The following is a 6,000-nucleotide window of genomic DNA, read 5'->3' on the forward strand; positions in this document are numbered from 1 at the left end:
CTTTTTTATGTTTCCTTTTGTCAACACGCTCCATCAGTCATCAAACTATAAATTCAGCTGCAGCCATACTTCTTCCATTAACCTCTTTTTCTATGTCCCCTGCCAGCTGCTACTTTAAGTCCTTATGACCGTCCCCCTCAACTATCCCAATAGCCGCCTCACAGGTCTCCGTATCGTTTCTTCCCTGTTAACAACCACCATCAGAAAATTGCTTTGAGATCACAGTGCCAAGCACATCACAACTATGCTGATGTACCTTCAGCAGTTGCCACTGCCTACTGGGTAAACAAGGTAAGACCCCTTAGTCTGGCATGTGAGATTCTTCGTAATTCTCACTCCAACCTTCCCTCCTAGCTACAACTCCCAGAAACCTTAGCTCTGTCAACTCAACTATTTCCCAAATAGGATTCAAGGTTTCGTAACACCCCTATTTGCTCATCCTCAATCAGTTGTGAACCTCCCTTCTTTTTCCCTGTCTTTATCCTACTTTAAAGTCCAGCTCAAATGTTGAGACTTTGTGAAATCATTGATCTTTGAACTCTCCCAAACCCTTCAACTGTAGGAATCTCATAGTTCTTAATATAATCAGCTTTGATTAGTGTCATACATTTTTAAATAGTCAATAGCATATTCATGTGTTATATACTGAAGAACTACTAACAGCTTTTAATAAACTGTCCTATTCATCTCTGTATTTTCCCTGAGTGACTAACACAATACTTTATATACAAAAGGCATTTAATAAATCTATTGAATAACACCAGCCCTGCATCACACATTATCAAATTCCTAAACCTCAATTATATTTTTAAGCCAGTGATACTCCATTTTCTTTTTCTATACTTTGCATCCCAGATCTTTTTTCTAACAAAATCTTAGATGAAATCTCAATATATATTTTATAGGGAGATTTTATATCTGTTTTATATACAGCATGAAAAACATATAAATGGTATCTTATTTTATATGCATTTATTTTAAATTAAAACACATAGCATTTCTTATCATTAAGCCTACTGAGAATAGTAGGCTATTTTGATGAATATAAAATTTGAGGTAGAAGGTTAGGAGTGGCCATCTGCAGTCAACCATTTCTGTACCCAGCTTATTTCCATACTTGGACTTGGGTTCACATGGCTGAGAAAATCCAAATTCACACAGGTAAGTCATACTGTGCAATTTTATGTGAGTGGACATTGGCAGGAACAAATTACATTTATTTTAGGTTCACAGATGGCACAGAGTGACACATTAGAAAGCCATACACAGCAATTAGGAACACAGACTCCAATTTAAATCCTGGCTCTCCTATTTAACAGCACAGACCTAAACACTTGTTATTCAGCCTCAGTTTCTGCATACGTAAATTGGAAATAATAGTTCTTCCCTTATAAGGCTATGCAAAAGCAAGATAAGTCACATAAGTTAATGTCTCAGTGATCTTAGTGGGTCAAAATGCAATACAGGACATGTCAGAATGTGTGGTTTTAATGTTTTGTTATGTATCAAACAGTTACTACTACATTATAAGATTATGTATAAAGTATAAATAGCAATACAGCAAAAATGCAGCTTAAGAAAGACAAAATGGCGATTTTTGAAATCAGTGTGACTCTTCGTGAGACCACTCCCTTTCCTCCCCCTGAGGTAAAGGTTACCTTTTCCATACATTTTTAAAATTTTAAGCACACTTTATTATTATGTGCCTGGCTCTGTTCTAAGTGCTTTCCAAAGTTTACCACATCTAACCCTCCTAACAACCCCATGAAGTGGATAGTGTCCATCTTAACTTACAGATGAGGAGTGTGGGGCTCAGGGACAGTTTGTAACTGAAGCCACCAGGACTTGAACTCAGAGAATGGGCCTCCAGAGTCTACGTTCACCAACACAAATCCAGGCCTGAAACGCAGTTTTAAGGGTACTCTCATGCTTCACACTTGAGTGAACACTTATTAAACATCCACCATGTGCCAGGCCCAAGCTGAGCACTGCAGAGCTAAGGAAACACTTCTTCCTTGCTGGCAGCTAGCAGTTTCCAGAACATAAGGTTCCTCTCACTGCTGCTATCTCTAACTTGTCCACATCCAACAAGGTTCTGGGAGCCCTGTGCAGCCTTGAAGAAAGGCAAGCAGGCCCAGACATTCCACCTTGGTGTTGGCCATGGTGGTTCTCAACAACAATCAATCCCCAAGGACCCAAGGGAAATTCCAAACTTTTCTGCCCCCACTCCCCACTCCCAGCCTCTTCCTCATCAAGGCTTCCTCTGAAAAGTGAACCATGTAGGAATCCATGGCCTTTGCCAGCAAGCAGGCCAGTCGCAGCCTTGTGGCCCAGCCCACAAGGAAAGAACTCAGTTTTAGCGCATGTCACTCCCTTAATTATTCCCTGTGCCTGGAGTCCAACAATAACAGAGCATCTTTCATGAGCAGCTCCCACCACGGACCTTGGAACCTCACGCATGCAGCCAAGCTCTAGGAAGTGCTAAAAGGTCAGGGGGGTTGTGCAGCTAGAAGTCCCAGGCCTCTGGGGGAGAATCCCAGGCACTCTCTAGTCCAAAATCCAGACCCAAAAAACTGCCTGAAGTCCCTGCTGCCTCCAGGGCCTACTTCCTGGGGCTGCCCGGGCTCACTGTGAATGGGGCTCTAGGAAGGGCCAGCAAATCAGACAGCGGCTGCACACTAGCCACCCAGAGGAAAAAGCAAGAAGTAGGGGACTGGAGACTAAAGATGTTTCCCGGACAGTCACATTCACTTCGCAAGTGCTCTCAAGGCTATGCTATATACTGCAAGTTGTTGTTTCGTTTTGTTTTTTAGTGTTTATGAATACTAGTCCTGGTAGATGCTGGGAGTAGAGGGTATGGTTCTAGGTTACGACAGCAAGTAAAACAGCCAGGTTTCTTATATTATTAAGGTGGGAGGCAGGCAAAAACCAAATTAATAATTTCAGATCATGATCAGTGCTCCGAAGAAAATTAAGTATCTCGCATACGGGTAGGCAGGGAAATGGATATTTGAGGTGGTATCTGAACAAGGACGAGCTAGCAAAGCAAGGACAGAGGAAAATTCCAGGTAAAGGAAATAGAAAGTACAAGACTCTGAGACCTCTGATTGAGTCCCTAATGCTGATTAGGGGTTTAAAAAATGTTTCATGAAAAATTAGTGTCCTCAAAATTCTAGTACTAGGTATAGTTATTTTCTTAAGAGTGTGAAGATCAAAGTGCTATGTTGGAAAGAAATTTGTCCTTGGCTTTAAGCAAAGATGCAAAAAGAATGTGTGTAAATATATATTTATATGTCTCACAAGAGTCTTTTTAAAAAGCCTTTCATGTATTTTATCCTTTAAACTTTTACAGTATAGGTTGAAAGCATGATACAATCTTTAACTTCCAGTTCATGTATTGGGAGATGTTTTTTCCTTAGAACTAATGAAGACTTACGTTCTGTTGGGATCTAATTTACCACCTTGTTCCAGAATTTGAAATAAGAATGGTGTGTACCTCTAGTTGCAACTATGTGAAAAATGTGTGTACCCATGAGTTGAGGCAGTGAGAGTATACGAAGGGACAGAGGTTGTTTTCCATATTCCTTTTTGTTACTAAAACTGGGAAAAAAAGAATACATTGTGCATAACTATGCACTCTCCTTGTCCTCAATGTTAATAAATGTGTTTCCAACTGCTGTTTATATCCCATTTCTAACATCACTACCACTAACATCCTCTCCAAGATGCAATTAAAGTTGAAAAGTGCACGAAGTCTTTACAAACCATTGTACAGTGACTGCACTTGCTCACGTACAACCCACGTGCACCCTTCTTTCTCTCTGCGGACAGAATTTCTTGGGGATCCTTCAGGCCCCCGGCCATATTTCTCCCTAGGCTCTTATTAAAACCAGATGCGAGGGAGGCAGGCTTTTTGGACAGAAAAGACTTCGCTTGGCCCAAAGCTCCCCCTTCCGGTGTGTTTTCGGAAGGGGATTCGTGAACTAAGCAAAAAGAAAGCAGGCAGCTTGTCCTGGCCGTTGTCCGGACAGGAACGCGGCCTGACTGCACGGCAAAGTGTTCACGGGCAGAAAGCGACGCCGGGGGCGCAAACCGCTGGTGACGAAGGGCATTTCCGGGTCTTGCCCGGCAGGAGCGTAGTCCGCGCATTTAAAGGCCCCCAGAACTACAGCTCTCTCCCGGGCGGAAGGGAAGCCGGAAAGCCGCCGCCGCGTCTTAACTCAGACCCCGGCGGGCGGCGGGCTCGGGCCAGACGTGCGGGCTGCGCCCCGGCAGCGTGGAGGGGCCGGCGGAGACACCGTCTCCCAGCGCCCGCCCGCCGTGCAGCGCTTACCCGGGGCGGCCGGTGTCGCTCGCGTCCAGGAATCGGGGCGAGCCGGACCGGGGCAGATCGCGAACGACTTAGAGACCCGGGCCGCGAAGCACCCAGCGCGCTCGCCGAGAACGCGGCCACCCGGGGACCGAGCTTGCGGCGGCGCGGGGCCTGTGGGCCTCTCCGCCCGCAACCTTTGACCCTCGCGATCGAGTCCCGGGCCAGGAGCCTGAAAGAGCAGGACTAGGGGCGCAGTTGGGCCCCTCCGCCAACAAGATGGTGCCCGCCCCTCGAGTGCGCATTGCAATTCGTGAGAGCTGTGTGAGCCCTTCACCCCGCTCAGCCTGAACCTCAGCTCCGGCCCAGCCTCTAGGTTAAGGGCGTTGGCTACTCGTTTGGGTTAAAATTTTGATTATTGGCGCTTTAATCAGATTCTAGAGTTATTCAAAGTAGGAAGTCAGGCCTCAGAAGAAAGAGGAGCATTGCTAGGTCACAAAAAGTCAAGGTTCAGAGAGAAACAGGGATACCAAACAACGTGCTTCCAAATTTCGAGTGGCCATTTCCTCTTCCTTGGACGGAACAGCAAGATGGCCTATTTTTTCACTTTCTCTACTGTTTTTAAAAGTCCATTAGCAGGCTTTGTGTAGCATTGCAGCCTGACAAGCCTTGTTTTCTGAAGGGGTTGCATGAATTTTGAGTAAATTCAGGAAATATCCTGCCGTACAAGAAGGTTTAGAAAGCCTTACCTCTCCAACGTTTGTCTAACACACTCAACTCCATAAAACCACTCAAAAGTGTGTCACCCCTGCACAGCTCCTGGACTTGGAATCCTTTTTGATGGGAAATGTGTTCTCAACCCCAAGTTCCTATGCAGATAACAAGGGAATTCCAGAGACAGTTCCAGATTCAAACAACCCTAGTAACTTCTGGTAAAACACTGTCTAAGCCAGTTTCTCAAATGGTAGGCCAAGGACCACCTACATCAGATTCTCAGAAGATCCTTGTTACAGGTTCAGGGTTTAGACCCTACACTACAGCTGATGAATTAGGTTAGGATTGGTGAGGCCCGGAAATCTGCACTTTAGAAAGCTTGCCTTGTGAGATTTCTGCTCATTATAGTCTGAGAATTTACTAAACTTGCCTTTATTTGCCATTGCTGAAAATGGTGCTTGTTTTCCATCTGGAGCTCTCCCTCAAAATTCTACAGTGTCAAACATACTTTTTATTTAAGTGTAGACTATGAAGTTTGGCTTCCAAACAAACTGCCTTATTTTATTAATTTTTTAAAGTGAAATTATGCTGTAAGCATTGCTTCCTGCTAGGTAGAGCTCTGAACAACTAGGTGGGTTATGCTGTGTGCCTTCTACTCATGTTGAGCTCATTCTGAGCCACACATGCTTCTGCCCTCCTGCTAGCAACTGAATATTTCTGTCTCCCAAAATTTATAATGTTGGGACCTAATCCCCAGTGTGATGATATATGGAGATGAACCCTTTGGGAGGTGAACCTATGGGATTAGCACCCTTATAAAAGAGGCCCAGAAAGGTTCTTCACCCCTCACCCCCACCATGTGAGGGCACAGCTGGTAGATGACTGTCTATGAACCAGAAAGTGGACCCTCACCAGACATAGACTCTGCCAGGGCCTTGATCTTGGACTTCCAGCCCTCCAGAACTGTAAGAAATAAA

General features: G+C 44.7%; 1 protein-coding gene across 1 annotated transcript in view; it reads right to left on the reverse strand.

Moving 5' to 3' along the window:
- LOC118915649 (uncharacterized) overlaps positions 1 to 5,325 on the reverse strand; it is a 169,730-nt gene extending 164,405 nt beyond the window's left edge. The window contains exon 1 of the mRNA XM_036891689.2: positions 4,334 to 5,325. The gene's annotated coding sequence lies outside the window, so the exon portion shown is untranslated. The remainder of the gene's footprint in view (positions 1 to 4,333) is intronic.
- Between the last annotated feature and the right edge of the window lie 675 nt (positions 5,326 to 6,000).

Source organism: Manis pentadactyla, chromosome 9, assembly GCF_030020395.1.
Source record: "Manis pentadactyla isolate mManPen7 chromosome 9, mManPen7.hap1, whole genome shotgun sequence".
NCBI lineage: Eukaryota > Metazoa > Chordata > Mammalia > Pholidota > Manidae > Manis > Manis pentadactyla.